The sequence below is a fragment of the Dipodomys merriami genome, unplaced genomic scaffold (assembly GCF_024711535.1).
Source record: "Dipodomys merriami isolate MVZ:Mamm:240054 unplaced genomic scaffold, mDipMer1.0.p SCAF_113, whole genome shotgun sequence".
Lineage (NCBI taxonomy): Eukaryota > Metazoa > Chordata > Mammalia > Rodentia > Heteromyidae > Dipodomys > Dipodomys merriami.
In genome coordinates, this window is record NW_027202416.1 from 2,486,727 (window position 1) to 2,509,811 (window position 23,085).

Genomic DNA, 23,085 nt, shown 5'->3' on the forward strand with positions numbered 1-23,085 from the left:
TTACCCCCTCTTTCATTTTTCTTACAGTTTTCTTTCACCTCAATACTCCTCACAAGTTTTAATATACATTTCCAACATATTGTCTTTTGAGTATTGTTATTGCATTGGCTTGCCCTTTGTCCTTTGTCTTGCAATTTTGTTGTTCCTCTTCCCTTCCCTAATTAAGGTAAATGTATACACAATACACAGGGCACAAAATCAAATACAGCTGATGCCAAACCATAGGTGGAAAACCCAAAGAAAATAGAAATCACATAGTACATTAAAAACAACTGCAAAAAAATCTCTGTTTCCATACCTTGGAGTTCATTTTGCTCAGCATCAGCTTATATGTTCATATATACACATAAAGCCACTGGAAAATAATAGTTGCATGGACACTATATCATATCAACAACATGTTACTGTTTTTGATGGAAAAGGTTGAATTAGGATTAGGGAAAACGTGATTCTGATAAAGGAATTTCAAAAGAGTTTAAAAATTATGACAGGTATCAGAAACCTTACTGTAAATCCTGTAGGTTCCCTTGAGAATTGTCCTTACCCAGGAAATATACTCTCACTGTGTGAAATTCAAAGTTCTTAAGAAAACTAAGACATCAAATTTTGTGAATTGACCTTTAATTACCCAAATTATTCTTTGAAAAAGATAATTTGGGTCAAAATATTTAGGGAGAAAGGGCCCTTCAAAATGAAAGAAGGTATTGGGTTCACACTTTTCTGTTTGTAACACTTTCCACAATGTCTTTGCATGTGAAGCACTGAAACACAGAAAAAAATCTGATTGGTTACGCCAATGATTACACATTTCTAAGTAGCTCACAAAAAATAATATCCTTATTAACATGAGGTAGTGAAGACTTCTCTTATTACATAAGCCAAAAAGTTTGGGATCAGAAAAGAATTGAGAAAATGGAAAGGGTAAGAAAACAATGTTCTTAGAAGCCCTATCTAAGCATACTGACTTCAGCAGTGGAGGGAGGCCAAAAATTTTGATATAGATTGTCTTAATATTTTTGCTACCTAAAGTGATTTTACAGAGCCTATTTGGCTCACTACAATGTAGAACAGTTTGAATGAGGACAGGAAAATAAATTCTACGTCCAAATGAGGCAACTTAAAAGAGTTTTAAAAGAGAAACCATGAAGATGTAGCGGGGTGGGGTGGGGAGGAGATCTTATAGTCTTTCAGCTTCACTGGACTTGAAGTCAAGAAGCTGCGCTTAATTGGAAATCAGGGAAGAGCTAAGAGGAGGACATAGAATTAGGACATAGAAGCATTGTCCTTTGTAATAGACACTGTTACCCAAGGTATGGATGATTTAACTCTATTCTATTCCATACATCTTGCTGAGCAAATGCAAGACTAAGAAAAAATAATCTATTGAAATAATTTTGCAAAGAATAACTTCACTGATCCTGATATGGTATCTAAGGAGAGTCTTAAGAGAGAACATAAAAGTGGAGTATACTTCAGTTTCCTCTAAGCATCTTGTTAGCAAAATATATCTTTGAGGTTAGAAATGATTGAACCAAAAAGTAGTGGAGTACTTATTTTTGTGGAACTTTAGACACAAGAAGACTTTCAAGGTAAAAGAAAAAGTATAGCTAAATATTTGTGATCACAGCTTCTTGGATCGGTTTTTTGGAGACAAAGTTTTACATTAGAGTTTGTCCTCATTAACATAGATGTTGGATTTTCGTGGCAACCAAATGCAAGGGTGAAGCTTAATGGACTCCCTTGGACAAGTAAACAGCATGGTAGAAAAAAATGGCAAATAATATTTAGGAAATTAGTTTGGCTAATTACTTTGCCAGAGCAAAGAATGAAAGATATAATTCAAAATCACTTGACTTAAAAGTATGAAGAAAGAGTAGTGAAGAGAGATGAGAGAAAACATAGAGGACTCTTCTGTCTACAGTGGAGTAATGGATTCTTGATCTTGTTTCTTCCATTCTATCTTCACAAGCTATCAAGTGTGGCTGAGGACTGGAGTATCCATTGCAGACAAAGAGAACTCACAGAAGAAAATATTTGCAGCAGATGTAGGTGATTCACAACCTTAGATAATCTACTTAAATCTGTTCAAAATTCTCTGCTACCCCAAACTGCCTTCTTTGAACAGCTTTGTTTGCTATTCCCAAGATTACCCTTCATGAACTATTTAAAATTTTGAGAGGTCATATACATCCTCTCTAGAGATTGCTGTTTGGTTATGATTTTTGTGTGTTTTTGTTTTTTGTTGTGTTTTTTAATTAAATTTCAAAAGGTTGTGCAAGTGTATTACAATAAATATGTCCATCTAATTGTCCAATGCTCCTGGATCAGAGTGACTCCTTCTATCATTCTCAACCAACCCCTTCTCCAAGATGTATTTCAGATTTATCACTTCCTTTATCACATGTGTACATTGAGTATTCTAGCTGTACTTGCCCCTTGTTCCATTTTTCATTCATTCTGTCTTTACTATTATTCCTCTCTGGTTTCAACTTCCTGATAGTCATTCTGTTAAACTGTTAATATTTTGAAAGGTTTATATACTATCCATGGAGTTTCAATCCTTCGTACACTTGAACTGATGTCAGCTTATATTTCCATAATTCATTAATCTGCAATAACAATTTGCAAGACTGGAGACGTGAAGCACCTAGACATGATTTTATTCTCATCCATTTGTAAGATTAATCTTTAGTCAACAAGAAAGTTTAAAAATGGCTTAGAATATATTCCTAACTACCAAATTTTATAAATGGCTTTGAAAAAGGTTTGTGATTATTTTATTTTACATGGGATAATATTTTCTACTACCTATAAGTTTTGGAAAAAGAAGACTACGATTTACTACTATACAGGAATATGGTAGAAATAGAAGACAGATTTTATGTTTGTCACATCTCTGATGAGTACCCATATTCATGACTTTAAGTCATATTTCTTACTATGTTAAACTGATAGGTAAAATATAAAACAACATATGATAAAGCAACTATTTGTGACTTTTTAAAATGTACCTTAGTAAGTGATTAAACTTACTTTATTAGCTAGTGTTTGGGTTTGAATTATGGGAGGTTTTTCTATTTGACACATTTCTGTAAGGCACCTACTGAACAACACAAATGGTGGGTGGTACTATTTCTAAACTTTAATGAATGGTTGAACCGGTTTGGCGTTAGTGCTGGGTAAATAAAACAACTCTATTGTAACTTGCACCCTAAACTTGAAAAATTTTGTAATGTCAATATTGTCTACTTGTCAAATGTTATTTTGGTGAATGTGATTTTTAAGAGATTATTTGAAAAGGAATATGTTTTCAGGAGATTAAGTGTAGGTTATCATTGGTTTGAGACTGATAACATTTTTATTCTACAGAAACAAGTTTTACTGAAGTACCAGTATTTTGAAGCATTAACGATCTTCTCAATTAATGGTTTTGTGAATTATATTTGACCTGTAAGTCAAGTTTTCCTAGCCTTGGTAGACCAATTATGGATCTATCGTTCTAGGAACTATTTTTTTTGCCTACTTATGCTGGACTGAAATCTTGGAGTAATCATTAGAAGAGGGGTATTAAAAATAATTTTGTGACATTTGTGATCTTGGTCACTCATATGGGCTGGTCATTTGTTAATTGAAAGTTTGAATTACTGTACTTTCTCTCAGATTTTGTGATCTCATCTTTCATTTTAAGTTGCATTGCATTACACAATTGCTTACCACTAATTCCGGTGTCATAAGGAATTGAGATGGATTTTCAATTAATTTCTGTTGGCAAGTTTCATGAGCCTCGGTGAGAAATCTTCCCCTTGTTATCAGATGAAGAGGATAACTAAGACCGGGATCCTAGGACCCATTGGTCCTGCAGAAGAATAATACCTTTTAGATATCATATCAGCAAAATTTGGGTACAATAAGTAGAAATGCTTCAGAAATATAGAGAAAAACATTTTGCAACCAGTGAGTTAAAACAATAAACAGAGCAGCAGAGCAAAATCCCTTATAGATTAGAGGAAAACAATTGTTTTTTTTTTACAATGTGAATTCAAAAGACCAAGAATACTTAGAACATATCACAACTTTATACCAAAGACATTGCATTGATACTTTTTATATTCTAATGTACATTCTAAACCTTATTATTTATATTCAAATCTATTTATTGTAATAAATATCTATTTATTTGTCAAATTATCAATTAATTCTAGTAAGTTTCACTGTGTGAAAAAATATCAGCACGTATAAATATAAAATATATAACTATAAAATATAAGAAAAAAGGCACATGTTTTGCAATGTTCTGTTGTGGTTAGGGTATCAAAGGCAACTGTGTTTTAAAATATTATTCCATTATTTCTACCTCAGTGTTTGGTAGAGTTGGACCTAAAACTTTACCATTTGGAGATTTACAGCCTAGAGACAAGAGGAAACACTGTGATTAAAACATTACCAATTTAAGGCCTAATATCGAGGAGAAACATATAGACTTCTCTTGTAACTATGAAAATATTTGATGAAAGAAAGGCAGTAGTGTAAATTCCTGCCTGGATGGATGGTAGATTGGCCAGGACATTTGGTAATCATGCATGTGAATTTTTTTTTCACCTTCTTGGCTTTAGCTCCTATTGAAATGTTAGGTATAAAAAACAATTATATTTTGATAAAATACCTTCTAGTCTAAATGATTCTGTCTTAACTGTTTATCTCTCTATGATCCCTTTTAACTAATATTAGTTTTGTTCCAATAAGAAAATCTATGCTGTCAGGGTAAGATATTCTGGTTGGTCTGTTGCTACAGGGAAGAAGAGTAAAGGGTCAGGTAGACATTTATACCAGTAAGACATCATTTAGGAATTTTTAAGCTGCAGAAGTTTAGAAGTAGCTCTTAAGCAAGGCTTACTTTGAATCCATTAGCTCCACAAAGCTAACTCAGTTTATAAATAAGTACTTGAAAAACAATCACCTTTGACCTAGCTATAAAGGCTTCAAAGTATGATCAAATTTAAAAATCAAGAACTCTAACAACAACAGATGCTGGAGGGGATGTGGACAGAAAGGAACCTTACTTCATTGTTGGTGGGAATGTAAACTTGTTCAACCACTTTGGAAAGCAGTATGGAGGTTCCTCAAAAGACTTCACATAGATCTCCCCTATGATCCAGCAATCCCACTTTTGGGCATTTACCCAAATGTTTACAAACAAGACCACACTAAAGCTACCAGCACAACTATGTTTATTGCAGCATTATTTACCATAGCTAAGATATGGAACCAACCCAGATGCCCCTCAGTAGATGAATGGATCAAGAAAATGTGGTATATATACACAATGGAATTCTATGCCTCCATCAGAAAGAATGACATTTCCCCATTTGTTAGGAAATGGAAAAACTTGGAAAAAATTATATTAAGTGAAGTAAGCCAGGCCCAAGGAAGCATCGGTCCCATGGTTTCCCTTATTTGCAATATCTAGTATAGGTATGAGTCAAGCGGAAAAGGTCAGATAATGTGATGTTAGGAAAATGAACCCTTAAATATGCATTTTAATGTTTTCGTTTCTTTCATGCATGTGTTTCTAACGCATTTATAAGATTATTTCTTTGTTGCTTTGTATGTCCCTCCCCCACAGTGTAACCCCCGCTTTCACTATATTTGATGTCAGTATAACATGTGGAGGAGATGGGGACAAACAAGTCGTTTAAGGATTCAGGTGGACCTGTTGCAACAATGAGAAGTACAAAATGTCATGTCAAAACCAGCTTTACAATGTCGGTGTGGGGGGGGAGGGGGGTATAATTGGTTGGGGGGAGGGGGTAAAATTGGGTGGGGGGAGAGGCGGGGAAGGGAAGTGAAGGGTAAACAAAGGAGGAGGCTGCAATGCTTGGTAAGAAATGTATGCATTATCCTGCCCATGTAATTGTAGCCCCTCTGTACAGTATGTTCTCAAATAAAATAAAATACAATTAAAAAAAATTGCAAATGTGAGCAATCGACCAAACAATATTAGCTTTTCCCAATATACACAGAATTTTAGAGAAGTAAGATCAATAACATTTTTAGGAACAATAAGGTTTCCTAGTTACAAACAGTCAACCAAGGATATATGCCTGTATAAAGATTGCATCAATAACTACTTAAATTTACAGGATACTACATGCTTCAGCAGGACGTTTACCCAAATTACTACAATATAGAGATTATCATGGCACTTGCACAAGGATGATATGAAAATTTGTGAAATATTCCATATTTTTCATTCTTGAGATGCAAGAAATGAAAAACAGTCATTAAAAAATTTATTACAAAAATACAAGTCGTTATGTCGAAAAATGAACTTTACAACTTTGTGCTGGTGGAGGGGTAGCAGGGAGGATTGAGTGGGGAAGCAGGGGAAGGATGGGAATGGGTGGGAAGGGTAAATACAGGAGGAGGCTACAATGCTTGATAAAAAATGTACTCATTATCTTGCCCATGTAATTGTAACCCCTCTGTACAGTATTTTCACAATAAAAAATTTAAAAAGGCAAATGTAACAATATATGTAATTCATTGAACTGAAAGTTAGTTTGACATCAGTGTGTTAAATCCTCACCTTAGAATGGCCTTTACATAGCATAATCTTTACAAAACATTTGAAATTGGATAACATTGTCATTTTATCCCAAAGAAATAAAATACTATAAGGACCTAGGAAAAAAAAGGAATCTTAAACTTTTTCTATATGGAATGCTATCTGAAATAACACATTTATTAACGAACCTATATATTATAAAACAATGTATAATTCAAAGTATTATATCTAGGAGAGAATTAAATAGATTATGGACATTATACAAACAAAATACAGAGTATTTTAAAATATACTTTTTTCATACAAGCACCAGAAATATTTTTAGTTTCTGTACTACTCATTTCAACAGATAAGTTAAAGTGATTTCTGATTTAAAAATGACAAACCCTGCAGAAATCATTATAGATGTATACAAACAACTCTTGAATACATTTTGACATCAAAGTCAGGCAATTCACTTGAAGAATACTATGGAATCCATGAATTTTTAAAGTAAGATATTGCTGTTGCTTTGTCTTGTGAAAATATTTTGTACAGACACAAAGATGGATTTGCATTTTTGAAATTTAAGAATCTTAACCAAACCATTATGAGTTAGGAGAACAATTTTTACAGCCTTCCACAATTTAAAAGAGGTAGTGATACATATTTATCCTTTTGGCAATATTAAATGCAGTTTCTTCCAAGTCGTTCTTCAGACCTGGTTTGATATAATGCTTCAATAGAAGGCAATCCAGCATATCTTTGATATTTCTATTCCAAGCAGCAAGATGAAAGGGAGTCAAGAGGACTTTACTTTGGGCATTGGTATCTGACTCAATGTGAACTAAGGAAGCAGCCACTCTGGTATTATTCAACATATAAGCACTGTGCAGGGGTGTCTAGCCATTCACAGTAATTGCATGAATATCTGCCTTGAGCCACCAACTCATGGACCATGTCTAAGTGCCCACTGGAGGCTTCCCGATGAAGAGAGGTATACTCATCATCATCCCTAGTATTCACATGAGTGGCCTTTTAGGAAAGCAGTGTCTGCACTGTAGTAAGCCAATTATTTTCAGCAGCCCAAACAAAAATTTGTTTTAATACTTCTCCATTTTTTTGCAAATGATATCATTCCTCACTTTTTCATCTTGTTCCTTGTCTTCATCAGAATTGCCTAACCAGAGACAGTGAGTACCAGTGGGAATGGGGTGCACATGTATTCCAGAATAGTTCACGTTGGTTGAACTGGTCAGAAAAATACAGTGAATTTTCTACATCTGTTATTTCACCATGATTTTCTTTCTCTTTTTCCAATTTTACTATTGGAAATTATTCTAACTGGAGAGTAGGTAATTCATAGAGAGCAAAGGAAAGGTTTCCTCCATATTCAAAGGTACAGACTGAAAATGGGACCAGTGGTGTCTTCATGTGCAGCTTATTATAGGAATGAGAAAATATGAAATAATGCCTTCTATGTAAATGATTTGGGAAATGGCAGAGCAGAAAGTGAAATGATGCAACCAAAAATATAAAAGCAAAATAAATTAGGATAATTATGGAGCAGTCACATTATCTATGAGAGCCATGAAAGGGAGAGAGGAAGAGAGAGACAGATGTACAATGACCTAGCTAGCCACAAAATCCATGCCTCTAATCAATTTATAGAGCAAACAATTTTATTTTTTAAAAGAGGTGGAAATGGAATTTATGAATTTTCTTGAAATTAGTAAATACATTTTTATTAGCCTACATAAAGAGACATAGCTTTGACCAAATTACAGACAAAAATCTAAATCCTTGATAATTCTAGTAACAGATCTGACTGAAATCAGTTGAATCACACTTTTCCTGTAGAGTGAAGGAATAGGTCCAGGCTAGGAAAGCAGCTAGAGAAGGCAGACCGATTGTATCTGTGACAAAACTTTGTGGAAAATGGTATCAAGGATTAAGTACTGGTGATCCACTTGCACTGGAAGTGTGAATCTGAACTATTGCTTGCTGATTCTGAACTATTTCTTTAATAATTATAAGTTCCAAGAAGAAAAGGTGAGATTTAATTGATAGCAAAGGATTAGTAATACACTTTGACTTCTCATTAAGCACCTTCAATCATCAAAATCACATGAAGACAATAGACAGGCCTACTTTTTTGGATGAAAACAAGTATCTTTAAAACAAGGTAATTAAGTATTCCTACAAAGGACTTCTATTTTACTACTGCATTATATAGTTTTTTCTAATGTTGGGTAACAAATAATGGATCTATTAGAAAGCTCTTAAAGCTCATATGTTCAATAGTGAGTTCTCTTATATTATACCATGGTATTTTTGTTTATGGTTTTAAGAAGAAATTTACTAGCTTAAATTTCTGACAAGACAATATCATCACTGTACAACTTGCTTCTATACTCTAAGTTTTAAATTACTATCTAATATGTGTATTAGATAGCTATAGAGGAAAAACTAGAAGCCACACTTGTGGCTCATGTGTTTATCCTAGCTAATCAGAAAGATGAAATCTGAGGATTGTGGTTTGAAACCAAACCAAGCAAAAAAAAGTCCATTAAATTCTGATTTGAAAGTAACCAGCAAAAGCTAGAAATGGAGCTGTGGGACAAGCAGTAAAATTCTAGGCCTGAGAAAACTACAACAAAAAAACAACAAATTCTGGGACAGAGCCAGGCCATGAGTTCAAGCCTAGTATTAGCACCAAACAAATGAATTAATTAATTAATTAAAATAAATTAAGTGGTCACATGTGGCGAGGCAAGTAAAATGTGACACCCATGGTGACTGGATTGTGTATTATTTTGTAATAAGGCAAATTAACATTTGTCCTAATCACTAAAATTTTATTTGTACTTTTTTGTACTAAACCCTGAATTTAGCATGCAAGTATATGTGTGTACATGTGCACACGTGTGTATGTGTATATGTGTGCGTGTGCTGTTGCAATGTTGCTTGCCAATGTGGACAAGGTGAGGCTCAAAAGAGCTAACTGTGTTGCAATGTTTTTATTTATCAGTGTTCTGTCATGTCATTTCTGTGGAGCCACCCTTCTGTACATTTTATTTGTCAAATAATATCATCATCATAATCAAAGCATATACAACATTAAGTTAGATAAAAGAGACCACTTTCAGCTCTTATTATATGTTAGGTAAGAAGATACAGATATAATTAGGTAGTAAGTTATTGCTGTAAGATGACTGTCAGTACAAAATATGTATTTGACCTCTTAAATTGGTTATACTTTTAAGATATACTCATGGAGTGAGTTTGACTGACTTGACCAAACAGGTATTACTCTCTGGTTATTCCTGTGAAACACAAGGTGAATAAACTCTTTCTGGATTTCTGTTGAAAATAACTTTCTTTGTAACATTATATCTATTCTCACTAAGATAATCAACCCTGTATTTATTTGGTTTGAATATCTCATCATATTGACTGAAAACCAGTATTGTGGATATGCTTGCTAGATATACCTTTCAAAACAAACAAACAAAAAGCATGTGTCACCTCCAGATTGTGGATGCATTTGAAGTTCTTTTGTACATGCAATGGGATCCTCACTAATGGCTCTTTGTGAAAGTAACTATCACAACTTTAACAAATAAGGCTTTTCGAATATCTTTTCCAATATAAATAACAACCCCGAGAGCATCCTGCAATTTCTGAAAAGCCTTTGAATATTTTTAGTATTATTTCAGTTCATTGACTATAGAGCTATAGACATTTCTGAAATAAATGTTAAGATCTGAAGATGTAAGTGGGTATATAGGCTTTTTATGCAATAGAATATTATGAAATATTATGAAATAGAATAAAAGGATATAAGTGAATTTGGTAAGCTAATTATTAGAATAACTTTGTTTTCTAGTAACAGGTTTTTTTTTCTTTTTTTGGGGTCCGGTCGTGGGGCCTTGAACTCTGGGCCTGGGCACTGTCCCTCAGCTCTTCAGCTCAAGGCTAGTGCTCTACGGCTTGAGCCACAGCGCCACTTCCGGCTTTTTCCTGTTTGCTTATGTGGTGCTGAGGAATCGAACCCAGGGCCTCATGCATGCAAGGCAAGCACTCTACCACTGAGCCACCTTCCCAGCCCCAGTAACAGTTTTTTGAATGTAGATGATGCAGTTAAATTATTTCCTTTGTGGCTCTGTACTTCAGTTAGTTTTATAATCTTGATAATTATAAGAGTGAATTTGTAGAAAAATAAAGGTATTTGAAAATGATGGATTAATCTTGTGTTTTCTCTACTCCCAAGAAAATGAGTTATTTTCAAGTGTTAATATTTTATCATTGAATCTTCAATATCACAAGAAATTTTGAAAAACATGCAGTAGTATTGATGTCTTTTTAAACCAATTGTATTCACAAGTTGGAGAGTCTTTAATTCATGCTTAGGTCTTGGTTTCCATGATTTTTAACCTCTCGTTCCTAACATTAATGATAGGTAAGACTGCATTTTTGGGTATATGAAAGGTAAATATTTATCTGGGGTCAAAGGTGATTTTTATATCAGTCTTGCTTTAATAAAATTTTAAAGCAATACATTTCTCTCAAAATGTTGGGTATAAAAAGCAATCAAGATACATCTAATGGTAAACAACTTATGTGAGCTACAATGTGGAAATGATTGGTCTATAAGACCTGCAATCTGTTTCCTTCAGGAATTGGGGAGATTATTCTTTCAGTATGACTGCGATGCAGTGTTGTCATGGGAGAGAATATAATTTCTACAATTTTGACCTAGAAATCAAAAATGTTATAGTTTAGCAGTTCCTTTCACCAGGGAGGTATAAATTGATTATGAACTTGGAGTTTTCATATTGCAGTTACCTATTTCCTTTTTTTTTTTTTTAGTTGGTCTTGGCACTTGAACTCTGGGCTTGGGTACTGTCCCTGCACTCTTCCGCTCAAGTCAAGCACTGTACCGCTTGAGCTACAGTGCCACTTCTGGTTTATTAGCGGTTTATTATAGATAAGAATCTCTCGGACTTTCCTGACTGCGCTGGCTTTGAACCGCGTTCCTCAGATCTCAGCCTCCTGAGTAGCTACAATTACAGGTATAGCCACCGACATCCCGCTTAGTTTCCTATTTTCTAACAAAGATAAAGTGAAATATTATTAGAGTGTGAACAATAATTCTGGGAAATTTTCCTAGAATTAGTGAACTAAGTGCTGGTATTTTAGTCACAAAATAGAATGAAGTTATTTGATACGGTGGGAATGGGCCGCAGGCTAAGATTTACCATTTGTGAAATGTTGTACTAGTAATTCCAACTATGAAGACTTCAATATCATCATCTGAGAATTAGAAATAGAAGTAGTTCTACTTTATGGGATTATTGTGAGGATTAAATTAGATACCATAGGTAACGTACTTGGAAAAACAATCAGCATTTGATCCTTTCTACCTGTTATTTTATCATGTGATGAATTCTAACATTTTTACTGTGATTTTTATATTGTTTCTCTTTAGGATATGCAATGTGATGTATTGACATTCATTTTGTTGGTCACTTTTCTGTCATTTTGAGGAAAATAACTGCAAAGAAAATTTCTGAGAAGGAAACTACTATTTTGACTCATGATTTAAGAGAACACACTTCAAGGTTCAGATGTCTCCATTGTTTTTTTTTGGGGGGGGGGTCTGGTCGTGGGGCCTGAACACTGGGCCTGGGTGATGTCCCTCAGCTGTTCAGCTCAAGGCTAGCTCTCTACCACTTGAAACACAGCGCCACTTCCAGCTTTTTATTTTTGCTTATGTGGTGCTGAGGAATCGAACCCAGGGCCTCAGGCCTGCAAGGCAAGTTCTCTACCACTGAGCCACCTTCCCACCCCGTCTCCATTGTTTTTAATTATATTTTTATTAAATAGTTGTATGAAGGAATTTCCATTCAACAAATCAGTTTATAAGTACAATGGATCTTTACGTAACTTTCCAATACCCTTCCAAACCTCACCCCACTTTCATTTCTTCTAGTTTCTGCATTGAATATTATACCTTCCCTCTCTTCATCCATAACTCTCTTTATTCCTTCCCTTTGACTTCCGCTCATATCTTCCAAATGATAGTTTCTTGGTATTCATTTTGTTGGAATAAAAGTTCAATTTTATAAGAAATTACACCTTTTAAATACTCGTCTGCAAAGAGCATGCTTTGGTTAATACTGTTGTGTAAACTTGCATAAAGTCCTATGTTCCAAATACACGACAGAACATGGGTCCTCTGTGTGTCTGGCTCTGACTTAGTTTACTTAACATATTTTTAGATCTATCTATTTCTTTGCAAATTATGTAACAGTCTTCATAATGGATGGGTGCAATCCAACTGTGTATATGTGCCCCACTTTCTCCAACCATCCTTCTACCATAAGACATCTGGGCTGTTTTCATAACATGGTTACGGTAAATAGTGCAGCAGTGAACATGGTTGTGGAAGTGATTTTGCTATATCTTTTGGAAGAATTCGTCACTATCTTTCTGGGAGCAATCCTCTAGACAATTTTTCAAGAATAAGTACATCCCTCCTTTCATCTCCATCATAACGTTTTGCAAGGCCTCAAAAACACACTACCCCCTACAGGTCTCAATAAGCTAAAACCACACTGGGCCCATATTCTTTCAATACATTTTTTTTCATGATTATACACATAATTTACTGAGAACCTTCTATGTACTTTTCTAATGTGCGAATGAGAGACATGACAATAGAGTAAAAGTAAGAAAATTTCAATTTAATTAGCTATTATAATATTTAAAAACATTTTCAGCTCTAACTCATAGCCTCACTTACTATTGTTTTAATCTTTATTTGAGTACTTCATCAATCCCCTAAATTATAACAGGTGCGTTAAATACAAAAGCAAAAATTGTGGTTTGATTTTGACACTCATGTGTGAGGATGCACAATATGGGCAAATAGATAGATTGGAATTAATACCCATTATCCATTATGTTAAATTAAGATGATTTTCCCAAACTGATTCTCGCAATTCATATTCCATTCAACAAGAAACTTGTGACAATTCCCTTTGTTTTGCTCCTTAATAACTTTTGTTTCCATTTTATTTTACAACGAAGGTTGATATTTCATAAATCTACTGTAGATACAAAGATACGATAAAATATTTCTGTCTGTATGCATTGATATATACATACACACATCTATTACACAGGTTGTAATGATAATTTATAACTTCTGTAACTACATGATTTACTAAACTATTTAAAAAATAGACAGCTTATGCCTGGAATCCTGGTTACTCAGGAGGATTTCCTGCAGGTTTTTAAGTACTGAATTAATTTGTGTTTTCTTGGGTTGTTTTGTTTCATTTGAATGTATGTGTTGAGTTGTTCCAAACTTTCCTTTTGTTTCTTTCACTCACGTTCTTACCTAAGTGCTGAGAAACCAATTCTTCTTTCTCAAAATAGTCAAGGTGAACATTATTTATTCCAAAGCAATTTCAGTAATATTTAAATACCTTCATACATATGAATGTTATACGAATGCTAAGTGCTGAGAATGGTCTTTTTATTTTCACAGCAGTCTTTGGCATACACAGACAGATCATGAAATATATGAAGATAATAAAACTATACATGCTTGCCAGGAGGAGAAAATCCTATTATTAATTGTTTGACAAAGACTTCCCTTCTTGTGAAAGAAATACACTGTTTGATGCAGAATTTCACAAAATCATATAGCTAGGAAGAACCTAAACAATCATCTAATACTACAGAGTTGAGGGAGATGAATTGCCCTCCTGAACAATTTACTTTTGGGTCATATAAAAGCAGGCTTGCAAAAAGAGAATAGACTTTAGAGAAACATGATCAGTTGTATGTAAATAGCTGTTTAGCTGATTTTGTTAATTTGTGAACCAATACATGGCAATAGGGTACAACAAGGTAAAAAAAATTAAAGAAGGTAGTATTGAAATACTCATTGGTGTGTTTGTGTGTTCACGCACACGTGTGTATGCACACGCACATTTGCAGGAGCTCATGCATGTATTCATCATTCCTGAAGCTTGTTAGTGCCTGGGCACTATCCCTAAGCTTCTGTGCCCAAGGATAGTGGTCTACCACTCGAGCCACTGCTGCACTTCTGATTTTTTGGAAATAATCACATGTATTTTCATGATTGGACTGGCTTTGAACAGTGGTCTTCAGATCTCAGCCCCCTGAGTAGCTAGCTAAGCTGATTCAGCCTCTGAGTAGCTAGTTAAAGTTCTGACTATCCTTTATGCTTCACTGCTCTTTTATTCTTTTCCTGAGGTAATCACAAGCCTAACTCATATATATGTCAAGTTTTTTAAAAATACTGCTACTGCTTGGCACCAGGGGCTCCCATCTTTACTCTTAACTACTTAGGAAGCTTCAGTACAGAACCCAAGCCTAAAGTTTAGTGGACTTCCTTCTCATTCTATAGCTGGGTGAACTGGATCATTTCCACGGTCCTGCACTATCTAGAGGCAAAGATTGGAAGGACTGCAGAATCCAGGCCAGCCAAGGTAGGCAGCTAGACAAGTTGGTGTGCAACTCTGATGCTATTGATGATGGGAAGGCTAAAAGGACAGATCAGGTGCATGTTCTTGTGGAAAGGGAACCCCTATCCTATAATTAACCACTGATATGATGCCAGCCTAGCAAGAACAATACTCCAAGTTGAAATCCCCAGTTACCCACTACCAAAATAGGTAAATACATTAACATCCCACAACTTAGTACAATCTGTTCTTTGTTTTAATATCATCTTTATCTGATTATCATATGATGTGACAGAATAGTTTCTTCATTATCTTAATATATATTTTAAAAGACCTAGAAAGTTCTTTCTCACTTATTAAGTGCAAACGAATGGCAATTCGTCTCATTTGTTACATATTTGACTACCACTATAAATTCATCTTATGATTTTTATTAATAGTAATATATTCTGATTTATTACTTTACTTGTAACATTTATAAACTTTTTGCTTCTCTGCTGAAGTTTAAGTATTTAAATAGTATCATCAAAGTATATTCCTTGGGTTCCTAAGACAGTTTTTTACAAAGTTTTTAACCAATGGCTTCTAAGAATTCTTAATTGGTATATTATTTAGTTTATTTTTAATTTCAATTTAATTTTATTGTAAAGGTAATGTACAAAGTGGTTACAGTAACATAAGTAAGGTAATGAGTACATTTTTTAATGGAAGGAACATTGTTATCCCCTCCATCGATTTTCTTGTACACTCAAAAAAAGAAATACTGATACTTTAGCTGGTGCTATTGATCAATGGGTACTTTTGCTTTCTTTGTTCATGCATTTTTTATTATAAAATTGATATACAGAGGGTTTACAGTTTCTTCAGTCAACTAAAAAATGCAATTCATTTCATTTTCTAAATTTCAAATTTTGAACTTAATTATTTTCTTTTGTTTCTTTAGAGTAATTCTTTTTTCAGAGTCGAAGGATTAATTTAATTTTGCATGAGTTTTACAATGTAAATTATTTAGACACATATATTTTGCTTTTAAAATATTTAACATGAATATTTAAAAATTATTTTCTTAATTTTTATATGGTTGGTGAATTTAAATAATTTTAATTTCTTATAGTTCTAAACATATTTGTCCTTACTGTGTTTCCAAGAAGCACATACTTTATTAAGAAGGCTTCATTACCTGGTCACTTTTTGGAAATATTTGTACTTGAATTAAAAAAATGTTTGAGCAGGGAATGGTGATTTGTGGCTTCCATTTTCTAGCTATGGTGGGAAATATAAGCAGGGTTTGTGATTCGGGAGAGGCTTTGAAATGATGAGACCTTTATTATAAAAGTATCCAGAGTGAAATGATTAGAAATATAGCCATCTCTAGCGAGATATAGAGCATCTGGTTATCATATTCTAAATCTTGAGTTAAAATACCAGTAACATCAATCTTTTGTCAAAATAAAAGTATACATGTTTCAAAATGTTTATTATTTAAAACTTGTTTGCAAAGGTTCTCGTGTCTTCTATTTCTTAATTTTCAATTTAGTTGATCTATAAGAATCTAAGTATATTGTGAGTATTTTATTTCTAGTAAACTTTTAAATAGTATGAGCAATAATATGATTTCATATTAACATATTTTTACTATTTGTGATAATTACCTCTGTTTAATATGATAATATCAATATTCCAAATGTGTGTATGTTGTGTGTGTGTGTGTGTGTGTGTGTGTGTTAATGTGGGTTTTTGTGTGTGTGTGCTTTGGGTGTACTTTGTAATGTTTGGGCGATCACACCATTGCTTCACACATGCTATGGCAATGTTTTACCATTGGGCTATAGTGTTATAAATTATGACTTTTTAATTTTCATTTCCTGTTACTTCAAAATCATATATGATAAAATATGATCCATCTTCTATCCACGTTAGTAATTTTTATTGTTATTTTATTGTTATTTACAATATTTCTACTGGCTTTCCACTTCCAAACTTGTAGCCACCGTCTACTCGACCAGCGAGAAAAAACGACCACCACACCAGGAGTCTTCTCAGATCACGCTTTATTGGAGAGCCTTTTAGTTGTAGGAGAGCTTGAGCGCGAGAGAGCGTGCACCCGAAACATGGCCACTTATATAGGGAATTGGAACACGGGTCTTTCTATTGTTGGTCGCCTGCCTTTTACCATCACCAGGTGTCATGGGATTGGCTGGGGACTCTACCTGGCTCGCGCACGCGCACAGCCCAGGCGTCCCGCCAAGCACCGTCTGGGGTGGTTACCTCAAAGCTGCAAGGGAGTGGGCGGAGTCTCGCCTCGGCTCCCTACACAAACTCCTGTGTTTGTTATTGATAAAGGTTTATTTTCCTTCTTTTCTCTCTTCATTCTTTTTCCCTTTAGAGTTTACCTATCCTTTCTTTTATTTCTTTGGAAATTATCATCTTCCTATTACAATTTCTTTACATTGTAACAAGTTTACACAATGCTTTATTTTCTATTTTTCCCATGTTCTCTGATTCTCAGTCAAAACTATTAGGTGGATTAAAACGAAACTTGATTCAGGACACCTTATATTCCTGTTTCTCTTCTTTGAAGTCTTTCTGTTTTTTGAAACACAGTACCAATGACATACAGCTCCTATGTGGTCCAACATTCTATCCCTTCTCACTCTCTTCTGCCGTGCATCGTTATCTAAATCTTAACTCATTCCTAAATTAATTTTAGAAAACAAATATAGTCTTAGAGCAAACTAGCCTTGGAATAGATTTCTTAATTTTTTGAAAGTACAAAAGAATTGATAATCCTTTGCATTGGAAATAATTTTAAAATGTTTATCACTTATTATAATTCATATACCAAGCAAGAATAATTTTATATAATCATTACAAATATCATTTTATTACTACTGTAAACTAGAATTAAAGTCCAATTCCAATCTATTACCTAACTATCATTATTCTTAATTCCTAATCATCACCTAAATATCTTAAACAATCTAAATAGTCTTGTCTTTAACATAGACGTAAATATTCTCTACTTTTACTTAACATTTTCCAGGGGAATGTATTCATGTTTCTAAGAAATGGTCACAGCAGTTAAAATTTGGTTTTGTGAAATTAATGTGATACATTTTGTTGTTGTTGTTGTTTGCAAGACTTTGGCATTGTCCCCAATGTTTTTATGCTCAAGGACAGCACTCCACAACTGGAAGCACAGAGCTAATTCCTGTTTTTAGTGATTAATTGGGGATAAGACTCTAACAAGTACTTTTCTCTCTGGGCTAGTTTTGAACACAATTCTACGATCTCAGCACCCAGAATAGCTCGAATAATAAGCGTGTCACTGGCACTTGGTTTGATGTATTTTTTGAATTTTAATTATGTTTTAAGATGTATCTTTCACTATAATGTACATCATTCTACACAGAAATTTAAATATATGTACATATTTCTGATGACAAATAATCTCTAAAAATCTATATCTTTCTGCACATAATGTATATATAGATATATATGTATATGTATTTCTGAAGACAGACTCCCTCTAAAATTTTTATGCTACTATTTTGACCTTTTGCATTTCAAAGATATACAGTCTTTATCTAAAAGTTCCTGAGAATAAAATAACTAATACTTGATTTGAAAGTAGAGTTTATTACTTTAAAGGAAATTTTAGATATACACATGATATTGTAGTAACATTTAGAGTATATCACTTGAAAAAAGTTCTGTTCAAACTCTTAAATATTTGTGTGTAGTGACAGAGAGAGAGGAAGTTAATTCATACTGGTTAGGAATTTGTAATGCTTCAAAAATCTATTCCATAATTTGTTAAAAGCACATAGTCAAGCTACCTGATATAGTTTAGTTTTTTTTAGTTTCTCTATTTGTTCAAAATTTTAATATGGATGCATGCACAGTGGTAACATTAAAATTATTAATCAAAAGACAAATAATAGCAACGTCATAGACACATACCAGGCTTTCAATAATTAGCACTTATAATGCTAATAATAATTTTGGTGAGAATGATGACCACAGTGTAGCCTGATGATGACTTATTTTTATTTCTGCATGAAAAAAATTGCGATTTTAAACCAACAAATTTAATTTGTCTCTTTTCTTATTTGTAAGGTAAGGTGGAAAAGGTAAGGACTCTTCACTTTTCTTTTCTCTTGCTCTAGAATTCAACAAATTCATTCTTCAATATTTCTGGTATACTATATCCATTTACAGATGAGAAATGTAATGCCAACAGTCAATGTAGTGAGTAATTAATGATACTAGAATTTGTGTCTGAGATATTCACTCTGTGTGCTTACATGGAGCAGTAATTTGGTGATGGAGAAGAACAATATGAAAAGTCTATGGGGAAAAAGCATACTATGTAAGCAGTTGTTTTAGGACAAAGTGACCAATGATGAGTATTTGAAACAGGCCAGTTTCAGTTGCATAAAAAGGAGTACATAGAAATTATATTAGTGACAGAAACAAAAAATCTTGATCATTCATCTTATCTAACAGATGGAAGTAAGAAGGGTAAGAAGAAATCTAAAGTGCTCCCACATCTCTGGCTGGCAACCATGTTAGTAATATTATTGGTGATAAGGATTACAGGTGGAAATGATGGATTTAGAGGAAAAAACTCTCTGATAGTTCTAAAATTTATGTTAAACAGATGCATAGATAAGTCTTTTTAGACATCATTAAAATATCCACGACGAAAAACAGGTTTAGAGAGGTAAACGAGGGAACAAATTGTCAGGAAGATACTGAAGGAAAAATGCTGTTTGGATTTGAAAACTAAAAGGACATAGAGGAGTTCAATACGAACAGTGTTTTGGTGAAAGTCATATTAATAAAATTTTGAGATATGAATGTGAAACCATAAAATTCTGGATCCATGAATTCAACAGATCCTGTTGATTTAAAATATTGAGAACAAATTCTTTTATCCTGACCTTAGAAGAAGTATACAGATATAACTGTCATGATCTTTACTTAGAGGAATTCTGTGAATATTTTTGAAGAGTTTGTTTAGCCAGGTGATTATAGATTGATCTACAGCACAGATAAGACTAATTTGTCTACAGTTTCAATGAGTGACCCATGTATCCATTCAGTTTGGGATTTTATTGAAATATCTTTAGATATGTTTGGATATTTTATCAGCCTATTCATTATAAATGTAGCACAAGTAATACTGATGTTACTGATGTTACTGAACAGTCCTTGAATTGATTCTTCTTTAGAATAGAAAATGCCTGATTGACACATCATAACTGATATATATTCTATTTAAATGTAGTTCTTGTTAGGGATATCTCCATGCTGAAATAACCCTGTCAATCAACATGCCACAAATTCTTATATGTAGGAAGTACTCTTATAAACTTTAAATGTTTATTGAATGGGAGAGTTCAGACATTACCCTCACCACTAGGATTAAATGCCTAAAAAGATAAGACATTTTTTAATGCCTTTCTTTCATTTTCTCATCCATATTTGCAATAGGGAAGGATTCTGATGTAACAATAATACAATGGTGACTTGTATTAACACAGCATCTAAGATCTTGTGTTAATTCGGATACTTACTAATAAGCTCCAGGTTTTGTGGATATTTATATTTCTCCTGGGTAAACTAATGAGCTCCAAGAAAATGTCCCTAAGGAGCCTTTCAATTCTAATATCACTGTTTGTCTCAAAATGCTTTAAATTCTATGCCCTCTAATGTGAGCATAAGGTTATAATGTGGAACTATTCTCCTCAGAGAGTGAGTACTACCCTATTGCTTAGCATGTACAAAGTACCTTCATACATAGACTGGGCATGTGCAAACAAGAAGTGGTAGTTGAACAATGTTCTTAGCAGTTTTTACAGATGAAATGGAAATAGAGCAACCATGAACTCAAAAGGAATGTGCAAAAAAAGACAAAGGCACAAAGTAGAATGTGCCAAGGAAATGCTGAATTATAATTTCAAATAATCTGCTCATGTGTGAGGGTGTGTTCAAAGCACAACTTCAGAAAATGTAGTTGGATATCTTGGGAGAAAAAACTACTTTAAACTATTCTGGGATAATTGTATAATTAGAAGCTCCTTAGTCTACCTCTAATCAGCCACAACATCATCAACTTAGGTACTATTTTCCAAGTGCAAAGTGAGAAAAAGAGGGCTCATCACAGTTAGTGTTCAGGTTGAAATAATGGCAATCACATACCTTTTCTTATGTCTTCATTTATTTAGGAGCATTAGAGTAGGAAAAAGCCAAGTAAACATTTTGCATGTACCTAAATTAAGTGCGACGTATTATATTGGTCTCTTTTTAACTTGGAAGTTATAGATTATGTCTTTTATACTCTAATTTGGGACAATGATCTGCTGTCAGTTCTTTTCTTCTCTTCCCCTTCTTTTGCACTTCCACTTACATAATTATTATTTAAAGAGACATACCTGAGCTTGCATTTCTAAATTCTTCAAAATTATCTCAACTACTTCATACTTCTGGCAACCTCCTATGTCTTTCTCAAGGGAATATTTTATCACTACCATTTTTATCCTATATGATATTAGATATCTTCCTGCCTAATTCAGTGCAAGATATAGATAGACTAATTCAGATATCTCAACACCTGCCACCATAAAATCCTGACTTAGAAATCATGGTTTTAGAATGTCTGGGGAAGTGGCATCTGTCATTTTTGAATGACCCTAAGTGATACTTACATGCAATCATGTTTTAAACCAATATGCCACTCAGTTGATGAACGAATTGACAAAATGTGGTATACACACACACAAACACACACACACACACACACACACACGCGCGCGCGAGCACACACACACGCACACACACAAACACACACGGTGGAATTCTATGCTTCTAAGTCATAAGGAAATGGAAAGACTTGGAAATAGCCTACTAAGTAAAATAAGCAAGACACAAAGAAATTCCATGGTTTCTCTCATTTGTAATAAGTAGGAAATGTCTAGGATAGTCCTAGCAGATGAGCCAAATGTCTCAATAGTTATGTATATATGACCATATAAGATAATGCTGAGCAAAATAAACTCCTAGATATGGAAACAGGTTTTTCTTTGAGGTTGTTGTTTTTGATGTACAATGTAATTTCTTTTTCTTTGTGTTTACCCCTATGGTTTATCCCCTACTATATTTGATTTTGGGATCCTGTGTATTGTATATACATATATCTTAATTTGGCAAGAGAAGAGGAACAACAAAATGGCGAGACAAAGGGCAAAAGACAAACCAGTGCAATAGCAATACTCACAAGACTTGTTGGAAATTTACATTACAACTTGTAAGGGGTATTAGGGTGAAGGAAAAGTATGAGAAAAATGAGGGAGGAGGTAAAAAGTTCAACATGCTATATATTTACTACCTTACAATTACTGCAACCACTTCTATATATCACCTTGACAATAAAATTAAATTAAAAAATAAGCTACATAAAATATAATTTCACTATATTGGTATAGTAAATATTCTATGTGGATTACCTTTTTAAAAAATGAACGCTATTTGTCTTCTAATTTGTATTAATTACCCCTTTCTTTATCAGATGGTCATCAACTTGAATGTTATCAAACTATACAAATTTTTCAGAATATATTTGCCATTATTTTGGAAAAAACACATTATTTTAGTATTGTCATACTAAAACAGAAAACAGTTCAATTCTATGGAAACTCCTAACTTTTAAAACTGACTAATTGTTAAGAGGACAGAATATATGTATTTTTCAACATTCCTGTAACTACTAACTACTCATTTTCAAATTCTGAACATGCCGAACCAGAGACATTCAAAAGAGTACCTGTTTACATTTTATTCTGCAATTGATGCAGTTTCCAGTGTGGGGGTACATATTTAAAAGTCAACAGAAAAAAATAGCCACATTCTGGTAGAAGATAAAACTATGAAGTATTTATAATAAATTCCTCAAGTGTAAACATACGTTCATCAGAGTAAGCTATTATTTCTATGACCATCAATCCTAAGTTTTTATGCTGTAAATTCATCCTA

At 33.6% G+C, this 23,085-nt stretch overlaps 2 pseudogenes; both read left to right on the forward strand.

Annotated features, from left to right (window-relative positions):
- LOC138822613 (tubulin beta-2 chain-like) overlaps positions 1 to 23,085 on the forward strand; it is a 138,463-nt pseudogene that overhangs the window by 12,290 nt on the left and 103,088 nt on the right.
- On the forward strand, positions 6,149 to 6,248 carry LOC138822625 (U6 spliceosomal RNA; annotated as a pseudogene).